General features: G+C 40.6%; 1 long non-coding RNA gene across 1 annotated transcript; it reads right to left on the reverse strand.

Annotated features, from left to right (window-relative positions):
• Nucleotides 1-10,300: 10,300 nt before the first annotated feature.
• On the reverse strand, nucleotides 10,301-18,216 carry LOC134537932 (uncharacterized). Its single transcript, XR_010076070.1, has 2 exons — nucleotides 15,098-18,216; nucleotides 10,301-11,789 (listed from the first exon to the last, which is right to left on the reverse strand). It is a non-coding gene; the product is annotated as an uncharacterized LOC134537932 (long non-coding RNA).
• Between the last annotated feature and the right edge of the window lie 2,868 nt (nucleotides 18,217-21,084).

Genomic DNA, 21,084 nt, shown 5'->3' on the forward strand with positions numbered 1-21,084 from the left:
TTAAAGATGGCGACGGTGGCGCGCTCCGGTGGTAACTTTAAGAATTAAAGATGGCGACGGTGGCACACTCTGGTAGCAACACTAGGAACTAAAGATGGCGACGGTGGCATCATCTGGTATCGATTATATTAACTAAAATATGGCGACGGTGGCGCCATCTACCAACCAACTTGAGAACCAAGATGGTGGCGCCTCTGGCAACTAATTTTGAATTTGGCGGGCGATACTAGCGACATCTACCAGCCAACTTGAGAACCAAGATGGCGGCGCCTCTGGCAACTAATTTTTGAATTTGGCGCGCGATACTAGCGACATCTACCAGCCAACTTGAGAACCAAGATGGCGGCGCCTCAGGCAACTAATTTTTGAATTTGGTGCGCGATACTAGCGACATCTACCAGCCAACTTGAGAACCAAGATGGCGGCATGCGACACCTGCCTGCCGACTCCCTAACTAATATTTGAATTTGGCGCCATCTGGTAATCTGTGCTGGAATTAAAGATGGCGATGGTATAATAATAATTTGAATTTCATGCATTTGGGAAGGCAAAGACACCCTCCCCCCTTTTATCATAAAACTTGACGTCAGTACGTGGCATATATAGATTATTTATTCCACCATATCCCAATTGGTCTCGTGGTCTAGTGGTCAAGGTGTCCGCCTCGTAACCACGACATCCTGGACGTTTTCACGTCCCATGGATCGAATCCCAGCCTCGGCACTGAAATTATTTTAGTTAAAGAAAAAAAATATAATAATCCCTGCTGCTATCTGGTGGTGACCAACAGAACTATATGACATCGCAAGATGGCTGCCTCCAGCAGACGGAAACAAGATGGCGGCCTGCAGCAGACGAAACAAGATGGCGGCCACCAGCAGACGAAAACAAGATGGCGGTTGATGTTTACATCGAATTTCAAAGTTCGAAAAAAAAATTCAAATCCAAGATGGCGTCCGTGACACAAAGTGCAACGGTGACGTCACGATTCGAAGTTGGTGGAAATTTCTAGAAATACAAAATGGCGGATGGATTGGCATACAGATTAGCATGGATTAGCATACAGATTAGCATAGATTAGCATACGGATTAGCATAGATTGGCATAGATTAGCATAGATTGGCATAGATTAGCATAGATTGGCATAGATTAGCGTAGATTGGCATAGATTGGCATAGATTAGCATAGATTGGCAAGGTCAAAGGTCAAGGTCAAAGGTCATGATGACGTCATCCAAGATGGCGGCCGGCTCCTGGCTCCTCCGCCTGTTCTTGAACCCCCCATTTCCAACTACTGATTTGTGTTTGAAATATGTTGAATTGTGTTTGAAATATGAGTATTAGTGTTTTAAATGTGTGTTCACATTAGTAATAAACACATTTCTATTCTTATAGAGGAATGATTCTGAGTTAAAAAATAATAATTTAATGGAATGTGCTTCCAGTTTTTCTTGAGTCATATATCTTTCATTGAGTTAATTATGGTATTTCTCTTGGAATATATTGAGAAATATACGTTTGTATTTTGAATTCGTGACACCAAATAAGAAATTTCCGCATTTTAATCAGGTGGCACTTGAATAAAAATATCCATTAATCATTCGATAACTATGTTAAATACAGCTGAGAAACACTTACTTGTAAGATTATTCTCACCCCCTTTGAGGTGTAGCAAAGCCCTTTATCTGTAAAACAGGTCTGTTTAATGTTAAGAATGGTGTGTCTATAAAAGCAAGGAAGTGAAATGGTAGCAAAATATTAGATGACTATAATGATCACGAGAAATGTAAAGATGTTGATTGCAACAGTACTATACCAGGGCTTGTTAATTATTTGGAACTAAAATTTAACGAAGAAAGTAACATTTATATGGGGAATAAAAAAAATTACACCAAGTTCTAGTCGCCTCCATGAAATTGAGAGCACTTTAGAACAGCCTACCAAGCTGAAAATGTCGAAGACTGCGATGAATCACCTGAAGCTTACAAGAACTATGACTATGATGAAGAACTTTAAGCTCACAAAATCGAATACTGTGATAAAGTGTTGAGACCAAAATGATGGAAACGACTTATTAAACTAAATTATTCAGATTAGGCTTATGATGGTCAGTGGGGTGATTACAATTTTAATGGCTTTGAGGCTGGTATTAAAAACGGAACTTTAGAGGTCTTAAAAGTATTAGTAATGAAAATTTACGTAAGATGTTAGAAGCCGAAGATATTTATTATGCCACATGGAAATATTCTAACCTATTGGTAGATAGGTTAAGACTTCTACTTGCCTCGCAAAAATGAAGAAAATTTACCCAATACCAAACAAATATGGTATATACTTCGTGAAATAAGAAATGCATGCTACATACAATAACTTGTTTTGTCTGCATGTGTATAAAAGTGAAAAACAAAAGTATACTTTGGATAAAAAAATTTGTTTTATTTATTGTAATCTAATTTCTAGCTAAGGTTAGGTTCTCGTAGTACAACTTCTAACTTAAAGATGTAAAATTCGTAATAAATGACTAACAAAATGGAGAGTCATAATAACGACTTTCCGGCAATTGTGTCGGGTAACATGCTACATTGTAACTAAAATCATTTGGAGCCAAATGTGGATGGAGGCATTGTAGCCTGCTTGAGCTGGATCCTATCGTTTCCTTTAGTATTTTAGCTAATGTATCCTAGATATCGTATCCTACTGAGTTGAATGTTTTATCAAATGTGTGCCCGTTTCATTGAATGTTTGTTAAGTCTGTAGCCAGGGCTGAATATGTAATGGTCCAAAACCCTCTTGGTCTTGTAGTAAGCATAAAATACATATTTCAGGGATGTTTCGGCTCTACATTAAGCTTTAAATTTGCTGATTTGGTAATTTTACACCAAGATTTTTTTCTATGTGTTTGATGTGTCCTTGTAGACTCGTGGTCTTGTAGCCTGGTAGTATTGTAGACTCGTAGCCGATTGGAACCTTGTAGCTTGTAGCTTTGTAGCCAAGAAGTATTGTAGCCTTGTTCGGAATAAATAATTAAACTATGTTCACAGAGATAAAATACTGGGTGGATGAGTGATTTATTCCTGCTCTAAAGGAAGCCATGTGAAGGGAATTCGCAGCAAAAGGGAGTTATATGTGGATTTATATGTTACAGAAAATACAGAAAAACTGTCATGGTGCCTGTTAATATAAAAATAACTCACTCCTGGAAACTGTTTATTGCGATGCAAATAAACTAGGTTCAATATAACTTAGAGCTAAAATTGAATATTTTGTGTGTATTTATAAATGGTCGACATAAATATTCCGTGTTGTTAAAATACGTAATTACCGTCCTAGATGTTACTACTTGGAAGATTTACGAGTTCGGCTATACGTGACGGATTCTATGGGGAAGAAATTCAGCCTACCAAGTACCCAAGCGATTATTAAGTATAAAAACTGAAACGTTAGAAAGATGATCCTTTGTTTGTGAAGTGTTTAGGATTCAATAAATGTGTAAATCAGTTGGATAATATCTACTGATGTCATATAAATTATAATGTATTTTAAAGTTGTAAATTTTTATGTTAATAAATGCAAGTTTAAAATAAATAAAAAAATGTATTTATTCATGTACTGTTTGAACAGTGGCGTCTCGTCAGGGCAAGCAAGGCAAGCAGTGCTTGCCCAGGCAGTTTCCAGACATTGTATTTTTTAAAGAAATATTTTATTCAGAATAGTATTTTTCTTTGGCTCGTGCAGTTAGGTGTATGTATTTTTTACATTATCTTCTTGGGACCCAATACTGTGCGCTGTGCGCTATAAGAAAAGAATTCGTTGACACACAAAACATGCTGTTTTAGAAGCGTTGCTAGGTTTAGAAGCGCTGGTAGGACCGCTTTCAGCAGGAAGGCTGCCGCAGTAGTTTCCTTTCGGAAGGGGGGTGGCATGGTACAAAGGTTCGAGGAGGGGATTGGCTGTAAAACCACGTGATAGAAGCTACGAAGGTAGCGCTTTCTTGCCGAACTCAAGCGAACATGGCCGAAGCAGACGGTGGAATTCTTCCGCCGACTGCTTCGGCTATGTCCGCTACAGTTCGGCAGGGAAGGTGGAGAGGTCGCGTTTCAGTCGGCGGTCGTCTCTCGGGGCGCGCGCATCTCTCTCGCGGGCTGTTGGCTGCCAGTGCGTGGGGGATTTGTAGGTGTACGGGAGGCAGCCTAGCAGTGCCAACTGCTACTGACCGCGTCCCGCGGGTGGCGGATACGGGATCCCAGCTCGAGAGCTGCAATCTCGCTGGAGTGACTGTGAATAACCACGTACCTTTTAACAGAGTTTCTGATCACGTATGAATATAGTTTCTTTTGTGTTGGTACAAAAAATACCAACATTTAATTTTTACTATTCTAGTACATTTTTATGAGCTTCTTCTCTTTATTTTAAGTACTTACTTTACCATGTGTTGTCTGTTTATATATTTTGTACCAGATATCTATGATACTACACTCCCACTTAGTATATAAATAATGTAGATTAGGTATTTTTTTTATCAAGATAATGTATGCCAAACATTATTATTTTTCAAAAATAGTTTATAATTTAAAAAAAAATGTAAATTTTTCTACCTGTGGAATAGTCAATGTTCAGTTAAGAAAACTACTTAAATAGCACCCTTTTGTACCTTGAAAACTATTTTTTTCCTCCACCTTGTTTTGGGGTGAACGGAGTTGTTGCTTTCCCTCATGTAAACCTCACGCCTCGCCACTGTGTTTGAAACTTTTCACTAGTTACCAGAGGCCGGGATGCTCGTCGGAGGTGCTTGAAATGGTATTAGGAGGCTGGGGACGTGTGGCGACAGGTCTAAATGACGCAACTATTTGGGATGTGGATGGTTCATGGTGAGGGTCGGGGAGGGGGTAGGTCTGCTGACGTCAATTGTCATGCGTCAGAGGTGCGTGCGCTTGGCATGCTTGGACAGGACTGGAATAGAAAGGGTAGAGGGGTGGCGGCAGTTGAACCATTGCATCCTTAGGACGTTTCATTCGTAGTTATCAACAGAGTTAGTAAGATGTGTCTTGCCAGCGATGAGAAAATTGTTGAGGAGTTCTATGCGTGCTGTCAGGAGGCTAGCGGTCGGGAAGAAGCTCTTGCGATGGATGAAGACGAAGAGTCCCGGGAAGACATCGCGGATGTACCTGTGAACACCTCCACTCTGACTGTGGAGGATGTTGCCGCTGTGATGGGGGAATATTAGACACTTATTCCTCAACTATCGACTTTGGAGCGGTGTGATGCTTGTATAGTTGTGTGGACAAAGTATTTGATGGCTAGTATGGAAAGTACTGCGGAGCGGGGTGTTGTGAAGGGGGTCGGTAACGCCTTCTGAATGGTATTGTGTTAACAAGGGGGAGAATATGGTGCGAAGGATTGTGTGTTTTTTATTAAATAGTGTTAAATATTTTTTAATATTTGATTTACTTCGACTTTTTGCCACGACTTTAAAAAATACTATTTTCATTTGATATGAAGTGCATCTCGTAGCGGCAGTAGGTAATGGCTGAGGTGAGTGTTGTAAGTGCATCTTATACACTATAGCGATCAGACATTAAGTTGAAACGTAAAATGTTCGATTGTGCTTCCTTTTTGCTGATTGTGCTTCCAAATGTGCTTCCTTTTTGTTGATTGTGCTTGTGCTTCCGATTGTGCGCCCTTTTCTATTAATGTGCTTCCATCAAAATTGTTTATTATTTTAACATAACACCTATATCATCCAAGGTACTAATACTTATAAATGTCTTAGAGAATGGTAAAATGTAATTATATGCAGACATTAAAAATATCTGCTTCCATGTAGCTTTAAAACACGAGTACGCAAACATGAACTTGTTTAGGAATGTAATTATATGCAGATTTTAAAAAATATCTGCTTCCATGCAGCTTTAAAACACGAGTACGCAAACATGAGAAGAGAATATTACTTGTGAGTTAGGACTCTGAAAAATTTCTGGTCCGCTAAGATGGGTTAATAAATGTTTTTCTTAAATTATCATTACTTTAACTATCGTATCCACAACGATAGTATTGATAACATATATTTTAGTTAAAACCTATAAATGATAAGACTTTAAGAAAAAACTGTGGTTACAACAGCAAAATGACTGTGGATTTTGTATATTTTTGTCTATAAGGGTCATAATAATGCTGGTACGGGATAGGAACTCGGCCTTACATACACTAACGTACTTTAGAAACCTACACCTGATGATGACATCCATCAGATGAAATCAAGATGGTGGTCTCCACTAAATAAGATGGCTGCCTCCGCAGACAACGATGGAATATATTTTTTATTTTGATAATAAATTATTTTAAAGAATGCAGTGGAACGAAAAATTGTAACAGGGGTGAGTGGGGTGTTCGATGACGATGTCATTGTAACAGAGGAGCGGGGTGCTAGATGGTGTGTTCGTAATGTAGAGGAGTGGGGTGTTCGATGAGTGGGTTTTTAATTAAAATTTTATTAAATAATATGTTTTTTAAAATTTTATTTTGAAATTGTGATTATTTAAAATTTTATATAATTTTAATTTTTTTATTAAAATCGAATAATAAATAAAGATTTTCAAGATGGCGGATGAAACTCAAAATGTCAGAATGTTCTAGAAAACAAAATGGCGGATAAAAACAAAATGGCCGCCGGGGTCAAAGGTCAAGGTCAAATCCAAGATGGCCGCCGGAAGTGATGTAATCCAAGATGGCCACCGGAAGTGACATAATCAAAGATGGCCGCCGGAAGTGACATAATCCAAGATGGCCACCGTGACTCCTCGACTCACCCACCACCCACCGGTGCCCCAAGATGAACTATATTTACCTACTCAGCCGCATAAGTGAGTGTGCTCACATAAACCCCTTTATACAAAATATTCAGTGTCCTTGAATTTAATCCCCAAGAAGCTGGGGACACACTTCTCAATTTATGGAAGAGTGTCAGGGATTTTTGCGATGATACTCGTGCATGTTCATGGAATTTTAGTCCTGAGGTGATATGAACTCCTAAGTATTTTATAGTACATTGTAGTTTAAGTATTCTTCCCACAAACCTTATAATGGGTGGTCTATTCTTACTTAACTTTCCCTTAAGGAGAATGCATTCCGTCCTTTCAGGCGCAATCTTGAGCCTTACATCATTAGCCCATCTTTGGATGGTTCTCAACGCACTCTCGGTCTTATGTTCCATTTCATGTCTTGAAGTAGCCGGGACAATGAGAAGGCCATCATCAGCATATCCAAATATACAGCATCCATTAGGTAATTCAAGCTTTAAGAGTTCATCAAATAGAACATTCCAAAGAATGGGTCCCAAGACAGAGCCTTGTGGGCATCCTTTTGTAAGTTTCTTTTCTTCAGATATATGTCCAGCTCTGCATTCACAGTATCTATCTCTGAGAAAATCACGTATTATACAATATATGTTCTTTGGTGTTCCTAGGACTCTCAGTTTCCATAGGACTTGGGGCCACCAGGCATTATCGAAAGCACCCGAAATGTCCAAAGTGACCCCAATTACATAGTCTTCTCTAGTATGCCTTACAATATTCTTCATATCATTAATAGCTTTTTCAGTGCTGAATCCACGTCTAAATCCATACTGTTTCTTATGCAGGCGATCATTATCCTAGAAAAACTTATATAATCTGTGATTAATTAGTCTCTCAAAAATTTTGCCCCTTATTGGTAACATAGTTAATGGTATGTACGACTTAATAAGCGATGGATCCTTACCACCACCCTTAACTATTATTTTGAGCACTCCGGCTTTCCATTGCTCTGGGAAAGTGCCAGTTTGAAGGCATTCATTATATAGTCTTAATAATATCTTTTTGAGTCTAGGGTAAACTCTCCAGAGTAATTCAACAGTAATATTATCTTTGCCTGGTGCCTTACGAGGCTTAACTCCTCTTACTATCATATCCAATTCTGCCAATTTAAAATCCTCTTCGTCTGGTGTTTCAGGATCTTTCAACATAGATTTTCTTTTCAAAGAGTGAGTTGCAGTGTCCTCCTCTGGGTTTTCGTCCGGTAATAATCCATTCAGTAATGCTTCCAAGTTCTCTTTAATATCACATTTCTGAACTCCCTCAACAACCATGCCAGGTATTTCAAACAGGCGCTTCAGTTTGTCATTACATATTTTATAAACAAGGCCCCACGGATCTTGATTACCTTTATTAGTCACGAGAGTTTCCCATGATTCATTCTTCTTCCGTTTCACAGAGTTCTTGTATTGTTTCTTTCTTGATCGATACTGAGTTTGAAGTAGAATCCTGTAGTGAGCATTGACTGCTTTCTTCAGTTGTCTTCTCGGCTTTCTGAGTGCTTTACGTTCACTCTCAAGCTCCATATCCCACCAAGGGTGTTCGCGATATCGATAATTTTGTTTTTGCATAAATTCTTCTGCAAGTTGAACTATGGTTTCAGATATTTTCTTTGCCAGTTCACTTGCAGTATTATCTTCTTCTTTTCCGTCTTCAAGAACCTGTACTCTCATTTTCAAAGATTTATCAATTCGTGCCTAATTAGTTCCTTTGTGTATATATCTTGTTCTAATAGGTTCAGGAGTCATTTCATTTTGTTCTATACTCACATCAAACGTGATCAATCGATGATCACTTGTGCTGTCCAAATTCACTTTCCAATTGTTTATCATCTCTTTGGTGTCTTTATCTGAGATTTTTTGTCAATAAAAGTTTCAGTATTTGTTGCTGCCGAAACAAATGTTCCAGGTTGGCCTTCCAGATTAACCACATGCAAGTACTCTTCTATAAGGAAGCTGTTCACCAATTCACCCTTATCATCTATTACTGGAGAGTGCCACATAATAGACTTCGCGTTAGTATCCGCACCAATAATTATTCGTTGCAGTCCAATTGTGTCTAAAATGTTCTGCTAGTGTCTGAGATGTGTCTCAGTTTCGTTCCCAAACTTGAAGTATGATGAAATAATATAAAGTTTAATAGTTCTGAATTGCATTAGTAAACATATATGGCATTCATTGCTTAGTCCAGCAAGCATCATACTTGTATATCGGTTGTTCCTCATCCATATTGCAGTTTTGGGACTATCTCCTTTATAATAAACGGTACCAGGTAGTCCTGTAATCTTCCCCCGTGTGGTGTATGGTTCCTGTAGTAGAATTAAATCAAGGTTCTTCTGATCAGCTATTTGCACAAGCTCATTCAGGACAACAGCTGAGCCCTGAGCATTCAATTGTCCAACATGAATTTTATTGGAACTATTCATAGTTAGTTCTATTTATTTCACGTGCCATAGCCCTTTTATAAAAGGGACATTCAGAACTGTCAACTCTATGATTAAAGGGCTTCTTGTCCCTAATGCAATTAGCACATTTATCTCCATCTGCCTTTTTCACGCACTCAGTATACTTATGGCCCTCATCACCACATGTTGAACAGGTCAGCTTACCTCTGCATTTATAGGCATTATGTCCGTAACTTTGACATTTGAAGTATCTTGTAACAGCAACAAAGTACTTTACTTTAGATGCTGTAAAGCCAATATACATATGAGCTTTATTTATCATTATGTTTCTAATCCAGGGCGTACATTCCAAAATTGTATGTACAGTATCCTTGTTGTCACGCCGTCCTCTTCTTGCACGTAATATTACACCCTTTTTGAATTCTTCCAATGTTAACTCATCTGGTGTGAAGTTCTGAGCATAAATTGTTTCTGCAAGATTGTCGTTATCGCAATCCCTAGGAACATCATAAAGAATTATCTTGGGTCCTTGTTCTAAGGGTTTTTCTGCCTGCAGCCCCTTAGATTTCAACTTCTCGTCCTTTAATATCTTATCTACAGTTTCCTTATCATGTGTTTCTATAAGAATTCCGCCATGTGCAATCTTTCTAATGCCTTTAAAGTGTAATTTATCCTTTACAGGATCTATACTTTGTAGCATTTCTCGTTTAGTAGTCTCACTGGCTTGAGCCTCATTACTCGGGGTCACTATTATTATTTCCTTTTTTGCTTCTTTATTTCGCGAGGTTTCACTGGAAATGCACCTCCTGCAGCTTTGGACGTTATTTCTGCATATGTAGGTCTTTCAAGTACTGTTTTGTTAGCTTCTAGTACTTGTATTGTGACGGGGCTCCGTCAGACGTCCCGCGTACACCTATACACATAACAATAAATAACCTATAACATTTGGGGGGTGGTAGCTGTTGGTAAACATGGTACTCGAGATCAAGTCTTCTCCCTATACAGGAAGTGTAGGGTATAATTTATGTACTGAAAAGAAACATGATTAGTTCATTCAAGCACAGATTTTATTCACTAGGATAATAAAAAAAATAATAATAATCAACCAAATATTTGATTAACAAATTAATAATAAAGCATTTTACAATGGGATGGGATTAACGAATAAATAAATACATTAAATACACTTTAAAGTGACGTCAGCCGGCAAACAATTATCTCTACAACATGGCGGTTCTCTCGTCGTCACAGCTACGCGGAAGGATAGTATACTTCCCATTTACCACTACCTGCATGCTTATAACCAGACGTCGATTTTTCCCAAAACCAAATAATAAATAATAGAGGTGGAATACTACATTATTACTTAAAAGATTAAGACGAAGATCGTCCAAGAAATGATTGTGGCGAACGAGCCATGGCCAACCACTTACCCTTCTGACTTGAGGCGAAGCAAAGTTGTTTCAAACCGACGTGGACTCGGCTTCCAGAGAGGTCCCCAGGCAAAAAGCCTCGGCCCCTCCCTGGAAGGAGGTTTTAACTACAAAACTAGGCCATGCCGGAAAAACAAAAAAAAAAACACACGAACACCGGGAAAACTTATCCACAAGGCAACTCGCGGTCCCCTCCCTTCCCACAAGGAAAAAAATGAAAAACAAGTGAAGTCAGCTATTCCTTCCGCGCAGGCGCGCACGAGTTTCCCCCTCTCCCTCTTGCGCTGCTCGATTGTTATTTTTCCGTCTACGTTTCCAAACTCGGACGCAAGATGGCATCACTAATCAGGACAGAGTCCTCGAAACGCGTAATCAAAAGCCTCGCGCGACAAACAAGAGACTGGCGTAGCGTAGCAGGTTTTTCTGGAACGGCGTGTTGCAACCTCTCAGCGGGCCCTGGCCAGCAACCCGCGAGAATTAGCTAACCACGCAGCCTCGCAAAAGCCCGCGGTGCCTGTAAACTAATGTCGCAGCAACCTATATTCCCATACCCGCGTGTCGAAATCAACCGGCCGAGCCTGGAAACGTGCACGTACACCAACACGTAAACCTGACGAGAAACAAAATTACAATAAAATTTAAGAAAAAAAAGTAATGAAATTTTCAGACCGTGACATTACCCCGGTCTACAAGGGCTTGTGCCCCACAAGCCATAAAAATTCCTAACAATGAATAAGACCAAGGGGCAAAAATTTATAAGTTAAATGCCTACTCGACCAAGACAGCGCACGAAGGTTAGGTTTTACCACAACAATTACATTCAAAGTCTAAACTGAAAAAGTTAAACCAATACAAAATACAAAATAGCCCAGGAAACAATTCTTTCCTGTAAGAATCGATGGTGGCTGGCACATCGTAAAACTACTCGTACGACATACAACTAGGAGAGGCATGAACCGTGGACAGATCAGCCCTAGTTGAAGCTGGAGAGAAGAGTCCTTGAAGTGTGATCTGCAGCTCACACCCAGGATCCAGCCTTCAGAGCAGTTCTGCCCTCAGCCTGCCTTCCTCGCAGCATGTCATCGGGGATGTCTCCCCAGTGAAACTGAACAAAAATTTCAACACCAGTATCAAAATCTCACCAAAGAACATACACGACACTGTCAAGCCTATTTAAACAAGTTAATTAGGGGGGGGGGGTTATTCTTAACGTCATATCAAAACATTATGTTAATACAAGGTTGATAACAAAAAAAGAAAAGTTAATTATTCCATTAAGTAAAGCTGTGAAGTGACCCTATTGAATAATTAGCAAACAATGTTCACATTTTATAAAGTGACTGATTAACACAAAAAGATCCACCCTACATTTACTCTTTATCAGTTCCATAAACAGCATAACTAACCAAGGATGAGTCCAGGGGCATGTTATTCTCCAACAACAACAACAAAGATGATCATAAATATGTCAATAAAATGAAACAAACACAGCTAAAGTAAAATGGGAGCTTGGCCTCCAAGAAAAACAAAGGAATGGACTATACAAGTCAGGAAAACAAAGGATAAACATCAGGAAAGGAACCTGAAATGTCCATAGGATTAGGTGAAGTCCAAGATCTTCATAACACGCCTCTGCAGTTACTAGCTACAGAACAGAAAAAAAAATAGCATTGTCACTGGTTGGCCGAGAGTAACTGATTTCTTCGTTCGGCCCAAGTCGACGAAAACGAGCCCCACGCTGATCCGTTTCTTCATTCTTTTTAGACAGAAAGTTCGCATACACACAGCAACCAATTTGGGAAGGGGCTTCCACCGTATAACTCCTCATGAGTTATAAGCAGCCCACCACACAACAGGGGAGGAAACAGTAGTCCATCTCCCACACAAGTTCAATGGCTGCACAACACATGGTCCTCAGTCAGGAGGACATACATGGCGAAGGAAAGTTCTTCACATAACTTACGTAACGTAATCGTTGAAGTCTCTGGATGTGTTACATCGATGCACTGTCTCTTCTTCAAGAAAGAAAAAGAAAACATAAACACTTGTTGCTAACAACTCTGCCTCACTTGAGTCTGTGGAAAAAGGAATTACACTGTCTTCAGAGGCACGAGTGCACACAGGTTCGGACAGGGGAGGGGATAGACCAGGAACAAGGTATCCCTACCCAGGTTAAATCAAAGGCGAGCGTAGACAAATAAATTTAAAAAAAATTAACCCTAGATTAATAATTGCTTGGACCCCTAGATTCATCCTCGATTGTCGTCTCTTTTTTTTTTTTATTCTTCAAGCAAAAAGTAAAACCTCTGAACTGAACAGTTAATTACAAAAACATTATAAATCCTAACCACAAAAGTGTTTAACAACTATGTGCCCTTGATGGGGAAAACAAATCAAACATAAACATCAGTTCTATAAAATTAATCACACAGGGTGAGGTAGACATGAAATTCCTCACCTGACTCACTAACCAACTTAGATTTTAATCGACAGTTCTCAGAAAATTGATCACGTAAGTTAAAGGTTTCACTTGTAGTTGCAACATCAGTCTGTACAGTAGGTGAGATTTCCTCAGTTTTCCGTAATTTCCACTTGAGTGACAACCATTTCCATAGCAGAAAAAGAATCATACACATTATGACACCAAGTATAAATACAGTTATGCTTATCTCCATTGTTAACATGACATTTTCACTAAAAGCTGATACGCGGGGGAAGGTACCAATCCCCACTAGATAAGGGTTTCTTACAACAATTAGTAATAAAGTACCACCAATCACAAATAAAGAAATACTTTGTAAATGTTTTAACAAAAAGCTTACAACTTCCACCGGGTCTCGCAGCTGTAATTCGTCGGGCCTCGTAAAGGAACGTGAAACGACCAAATTCAAGTGAGGAATAACAGAAGGCCAATCCTCGTCTAAACAATCTTCTAATGAAGGAAAAACTGTGTGTGAAGATGCTGTTAAAGGTAAAATTTTTAATTTTTTTAATTTTGACCAAGCAGCTGGAATCACATGAATCATTTGGAATTTAGCTTTAGAAAGAAAATCACACGGATAAAGTTCATTAATTTTAAGCTCATCATTCATGTACAGGCGACAATCGCAAGGGACCTCAATGTCCACAGCGCCAGGTCGATCTGCAGCCGCTAAAAACAAGGTTTGGTTCTTATTCACTAAACATTGCACTTCTAGTTTACCAACAGGGTTAGTTAGAAAATACCGTTCAGGACCAGCTTGCGTAATCATGAGGTGGGTTCCCGAATGGCATCTGTAAGCACACAGTTCACCAAGTTTCTCTGCAGTCACTCCCTGAAACAAAGCTTTAGGACATAGAGAACTTCCCATGGCATCACCTGAAAATCTGGGCACAAAACATAAACTGTCTTCGAAGGGACGACAATCCAACAAATTTCTACCCTGAATGGTCACCAGTTGCTCATTATTTACGGCTAAAAAGTTTGGCTCGTGCTCCAAGTGGCAAGTGTTATTTTTCCAGCGGAAAGGTACCGCAACAAACTGAAATAATTTCCAATTGGAATTAACATGAACAATAGGTATCTTAAGTTTGACATACAAGTTCTCCTGATAAATGTGACAGCGACAAATAGGTAAATGAAAATACTTTTGTACTTGGTCAACACTAATAGTTAATCGATTCTAAACAAAGATGGGTATAGATTAACTATTTGAAAAGTCTTAAAAAAAAAAATTATTAAACATCCCCACAGCCACAAACCTCAATACCAAAACTAAATAATTTTACAAATAATCTCATCAATCAAAATTGAAATTATTCTGACGATCTGACCTCTGGCACCTGGTTCACAAATGACTCCGACCTGAAATCGATGATTATCAACATGCTTCTAACTTTTTCAAAACAACAAAAGCCGATAGATGCCTAACATCCACCTCCTGTGGACACACCTTGTGGGACTCTAACCCAACAACAACAAAAAAAAAATTCTCATTTACTAAGGGTCGCCTACCCTGCGAACCCAGTCACAACCAGGGCCTCCATGCCCTCACGCTACAGCCCATTCCTCCAGGGTCTGTATTACATTACTCTCTATAGCTTCCTAAAATGGCATCATCAACAAATAAATTTCATCAACACAGTAACTACTCAATCGAACCAGGGCCATAGCCAAAATCAACAAAAATTATGTCTGTTATTTTTAACCATTATTTACTATTTAACTTGCTATCTTAATAAAACAAATTCCTGAATCAACATCATAAAATTATACTGCCCAAGAAAAAAATACTTTACTTTATTCGCTTAACATCTGCCTGTTATTAATAAACCATGAAAGCTGAAATAAAAATTGCATTAAACATCCTAGACAAAAATTAAAAAAAAAATTAATGAACCTGATAAGAAAAATAACAATACTTTCACCCTAACATCTGCTATGCTGTAGGCAGCAAGCAGCTGGTTGGTCTCGTCTGGTGAAAACAGCAACACCTCGAAACAACAGCTACTGGTGGTGCCATCAGATTCACTCTGATGTGCAGCCAGCAACCCCATGCTCAGTCTTCTTAGTCATGCAGCCAGTCCCAGGTCACCACTGAACTGAGTACTGTAACACTACTTTAAAAAAAACCGATAAGAATCAAGCACAAACGAAACAACTCATTAAAAAAAAAATGTTTTCTCTTTATCACAAGCTAAATACAAATTTCCGTGTAATTAAAATAAAATTGTAAATAAATAAAAATGCGTTATTACTTGTGTCAACAAATGTATAAGGGGCACTGTATAAAAAAAACTTATTTAAATTTTAATTATGTTGAGAGAACAAATTAAAACATTACATTCCAAGTAGGATAAATAAAAAATTCAAACATGCTCAATCATAACTGTCACCTCTCACTCTATTATTTAACTTTATTACTTAAAATACTTTACTCAAAAACCAATTAAAAAAAAATTTAACTCACTTCCATTATCCTTAACACAATAAACTTTCTCATAAATTAATTCAATAAAATTTAATACGTAGGCAGGTACACTAACTCACTCTCCAACAATGATTCACATTTCCCTACTTCCTAACTTTAAGAACAATTCCTTAACTTAACCCAGGGAATTTACCTCCAGGGCAACCAAAAATTTCGCTGTAGTGCCTATCTCCTATAGGCCCACTACACAACAGGGGACTCTAACCCCACAAACCAAATTAATTGAAGTGGTACCCTTATCCCGTACGGGATAGCCACTTCCGGTACTACCATGGGGAACTCCTGCCCCAACTACTAACAACACAGGGTTCTCCCGACCCTTAACCAGTAGCCAGCCCATCTTCTATGGGTCTGCGCTACCGTCCCTACTCTCCCAGGGACACCTCAAATTGTCCCAGCTCATCTCCTATGGCTGGACAATCACAACAACTCTCTCATCTCAAAGACTGTTCCCCTGGAGTTCATTCCCTTAACCTACACAAATAAACAAACCTCACACTATTCTCAGAGCTAATCCCTTCTAATGTGTACCTCCTATAATTCGAAAAGAAAAGTTCAAAAAAAAAAATTAATTATTATTAAAACAAAAATAATTATAATGACAAATAACTAAATACTTTAAAATTATTACTCTCAACAATAAATTAACTCATTAAAAAAAACGGTGTATTCAATGACGCACATAAAATTAATCATTAAAAAAAAAATAACTGTGAAACTCTTATCTGTCTGACGTCCAGCCGGCCGGTAAACACCGGGCCGGAACGATTCTTGCCGCGCCGTGCCGAGCCGTGTCGCGCCAGGCCGGAAACCGCTCAAGGTCAGCGCACAGCTGACCGTCGCGCCGCTCGTCACCGCTCCACGACACATGACTTTCCACGTCCGCAACAAGCACTGTCTATAACATTACTTAACACAAGTTTTAACATCGTTCCTAAACCAAAAACTCCACACAAACTCTTAGATTCTTAACCGAAATTTAGTTATGATAATTTTCAAAATTAATTAATTAATCATTAAACCGGCATTAGAATTTACGTAATTAAAACTTAATAGAACCTAATAGGTGACCTGAACGACCCGATGACTGACTGACTGACTCACTGACTTAACTTAACTAAACCAAAAACTTTTTATCCATTAAATTTAAACAGAACAACAGTAACATTACTAATAAAAATACGTGAAGCACAACGCAACACGTCCGCCGCGTGCTCCCACACGACCCTGCTTGCACTGCTCTATAATAAAACATTATTAAATTCGGAAGAACAAGAGAAAAAAAAATAAAGCACAAACAACCCTACAAGAGACTACCCGAAGCCTCACACCACTTGTGACGGGGCTCCGTCAGACGTCCCGCGTACACCTATACACATAACAATAAATAACCTATAACATTTGGGGGGTGGTAGCTGTTGGTAAACATGGTACTCGAGATCAAGTCTTCTCCCTATACAGGAAGTGTAGGGTATAATTTATGTACTGAAAAGAAACATGATTAGTTCATTCAAGCACAGATTTTATTCACTAGGATAATAAAAAAAATAATAATAATCAACCAAATATTTGATTAACAAATTAATAATAAAGCATTTTACAATGGGATGGGATTAACGAATAAATAAATACATTAAATACACTTTAAAGTGACGTCAGCCGGCAAACAATTATCTCTACAACATGGCGGTTCTCTCGTCGTCACAGCTACGCGGAAGGATAGTATACTTCCCAGTTACCACTACCTGCATGCTTATAACCAGACGTCGATTTTTCCCAAAACCAAATAATAAATAATAGAGGTGGAATACTACATTATTACTTAAAAGATTAAGACGAAGATCGTCCAAGAAATGATTGTGGCGAACGAGCCATGGCCAACCACTTACCCTTCTGACTTGAGGCGAAGCAAAGTTGTTTCAAACCGACGTGGACTCGGCTTCCAGAGAGGTCCCCAGGCAAAAAGCCTCGGCCCCTCCCTGGAAGGAGGTTTTAACTACAAAACTAGGCCATGCCGGAAAAACAAAAAAAAAAACACACGAACACCGGGAAAACTTATCCACAAGGCAACTCGCGGTCCCCTCCCTTCCCACAAGGAAAAAAATGAAAAACAAGTGAAGTCAGCTATTCCTTCCGCGCAGGCGCACACGAGTTTCCCCCTCTCCCTCTTGCGCTGCTCGATTGTTATTTTTCCGTCTACGTTTCCAAACTCGGACGCAAGATGGCATCACTAATCAGGACAGAGTCCTCGAAACGCGTAATCAAAAGCCTCGCGCGACAAACAAGAGACTGGCGTAGCGTAGCAGGTTTTTCTGGAACGGCGTGTTGCAACCTCTCAGCGGGCCCTGGCCAGCAACCCGCGAGAATTAGCTAACCACGCAGCCTCGCAAAAGCCCGCGGTGCCTGTAAACTAATGTCGCAGCAACCTATATTCCCATACCCGCATGTCGAAATCAACCGGCCGAGCCTGGAAACGTGCACGTACACCAACACGTAAACCTGACGAGAAACAAAATTACAATAAAATTTAAGAAAAAAAAGTAATGAAATTTTCAGACCGTGACAGTATCATGCCTTTTAACTTAGAATTGTCTAAAAGTGCTCTGTCTAATAGACCCTTAAGTCGAACAATTCTTGGTAGGATATAATGGGTACCTGCTTTATTAACTCTGGAAATTTCTGTAGTTGAAAATGAAGTTAACTCAAACACCAGCTGTTCGGCATTGTCAATAAGATCAGACTCAGTCCAATTGGGGTTAATTGCTTGATCTTCAGCCAGTTCTTCTTTTCCTTTATCTTTTTCTGTTGACTTCTGAAAAATATCCTTAATAAACATCTTGACTACTGCAGGGTCTTGTCCCATAATAAGTGGACTTATCGAGATAAGCCACTTTCTCTCTGCAGCATTTGGTGGTTGCTCCTTGGCTCAGTTTATTTTTTCTCAATTAACTTTTCCGCAAGTGTATCAGGCGCTTCATTTCTAGACCCTTATCAACTGTATAATCTTGCATCAGAGTTCGTCTCTCGGTCCAGTCTCCATCATAGGAGCTTTGCCTTGCCTCATTCAGTTCTTCATGCCATTGTTTTTTGTCTGCCATTGTGAACCAGTGCAACGTCCGAGTGCGGCGATACAGTGTGTAAAGGTGTTGAGGCACAGAACCGCCTCGTCGAGGGGGGGGGGGCATTTGATGCCGCCGTCAGTGCTCCCTCTGAGAGCACAGTCCGTTGTGTGTCCTCAACACCTGAATCAGTGCCAGTGCTACGAACACGCCCGCGCATGTAGCATAGTGCAGTGCATCGAACGGCATGACGTCAGTCACAGCCGGCTGTATAACGAAGCGCCCTGCCGGGTGTGGCAATGCGCAAAAAGGAATTCAGTGCATATGCAATTTAAATAACAAACACGAACTAAAACTTTTAATACGCCAAATATTCTTTAATAATTAATTAATGATATTGTAAACTATTTTCGTTCACAAAACTGGCCGGCATCTTCTTCCCGCGCTCCGTAGTTTCCCGGGAATTTTTCCTCCTCCATGGCCCGGTTGCCAGGGAGAATCGTCAGTAGCCTTCCAGCACTCACCAGGGCCGGCAGCCCCGCGCACGTGGAGCCTCCAACTTTTCGCGCCTGATCCAGCATGTAATGTCCATAGGTAATATTTCTAAATCTTCTTTCATCAGCTCCACGGTCGGCCCTAATTCGGCCATATGACGTGTCGTACGGTCCGTAAATTAAATGCGTGGCTCGACTACGAGTCTTTTCCGTGTGCTACGTAAATCTAAGTGTTTTTAGGCAGCCCGCCGAGGTGCCTGCACTTCACGCCTTCATAACTCCATCCGGAGAGCTTGAACATTTCCCACGCGTGGTGGCATTGCGCCTAACGCGAAACCAAACTTTACAACGCATCACATCCTGGGACGTGCTGTGGTCGCGGGTGAGTACCACGTTAGGTACTACCGCGCCCATACCCAGCTTAACATGGCCCACGCCACCACGAGGACGAGCCTCGATTAACGTAATTTCCCTGAAGGTAGGGACTAACATCATCCCAAGCCCGGGACTGGCTTGTAGTAACTTGTGCCGAATCAGTGCTACTTTAGGCACGATTTTATTTATTTTCTTAGTTTTATAAAATTTTAAATTTTTTTTATAACTTCAATTTTCCTCCTTCGCCCGCTGCTTTCGCCCCATCCAAACTTGTTCGGTCGAGTGTACCAGCAGGTTAGCTTGTTGAGCAGTATAGTGCTCTCACCGCCGTTTCCCACCAAATTTGCTGGGTCTAGCCGACTACAGGGCTATCATCAGCAACGGTATCCACTGGCCGTCGCGTTTCGTCACGAGTTTAGCGCTACGCGTGACGAAAGTAGCCGCCCTAAGCTTCCCATGGTCACCTCCACCCCTTCTCGGAGGTGTGCTGAAGTTTGCGGTCTCTAACACGTTTTGGTGTCCTTTTTTCAAGCTCCGCCGCACGTCCCGACGTCTGGCCGGCGAACTCTTCCAGGGCAGGTCATTCACCGGACATACCCCCCACCCCGTCCTGGTCCACAGCAGTCATCGGCCAGCCGCGGCAATGACCAACCTCAAGGCCAAAATCCCCCCCCCCTTGCAAAATGGCGGCCACTAAGTGCCGCGATGGTCTCTGCGAGACTCCGATCTGCATGCCCACACCATCTATCGGCGAAAGGACGAACCAGCTGAGAGCGAGAGCGCACTACAGACCACCCTATCCCCACCAGGAGAAACAGTCGACCTCACACTCAGTCGATAGGTCGCCGGAGCCCTTTTTTTTTTCTTTCGGAGCCCTTCGGAGCACTTCGGGTTTCCCGATCCCCTCCTCCAGAGGAACAGACGACCGGACTTAATTTTAAGTTAGCGTCCCGGCGCCATTTGAGGGATTTTTTGAGGGCAGCTCTCGTCCAGTGCGCATCTTCGCAACAGGTCGCAGTAACGACCAGCAGCTATCGTGATATGCTTTCGGCAATAATGTAGTTGCTTTCTGAGCCAGGCCATGTCGCCTAGATTTTTTTAGTTTTTCTTCGTAGCTGCCCAAATAGTTAATTTTGACTTTAGTTTTTTTTTGGTTTTCGTCATAATTATTTCTTCTATGGCTACCGCGTCCTCCCGCGCCGCGCGTCCCCGGATCACCCCCAGGGACAGCCACTATCTACTTCACCCTGCCAGCTAAGGTAAGCTGCACTTCGTCCCACACAAACCTGTTAGGTTGCCTTTTTTGGGGCTTAACTTCGCCCGGCATAAACTGCCTGCTAACCAAGCTAATCCAGGTGGATTATTGGTTATAGGCAGGGTTCCAGAATCCCAGAGGGTTCCAGAATCCCAGAGTACTCAAGAATTCCAGAGTGCTTCAAGGACCCCAGACCAGTTCAAGATGGCGGCCCAGTTCCGGCGCCACATTTTGCACCTCAAAATGT

Source organism: Bacillus rossius, chromosome 12 (assembly GCF_032445375.1).
Source record: "Bacillus rossius redtenbacheri isolate Brsri chromosome 12, Brsri_v3, whole genome shotgun sequence".
NCBI classification, from domain to species: domain Eukaryota; kingdom Metazoa; phylum Arthropoda; class Insecta; order Phasmatodea; family Bacillidae; genus Bacillus; species Bacillus rossius.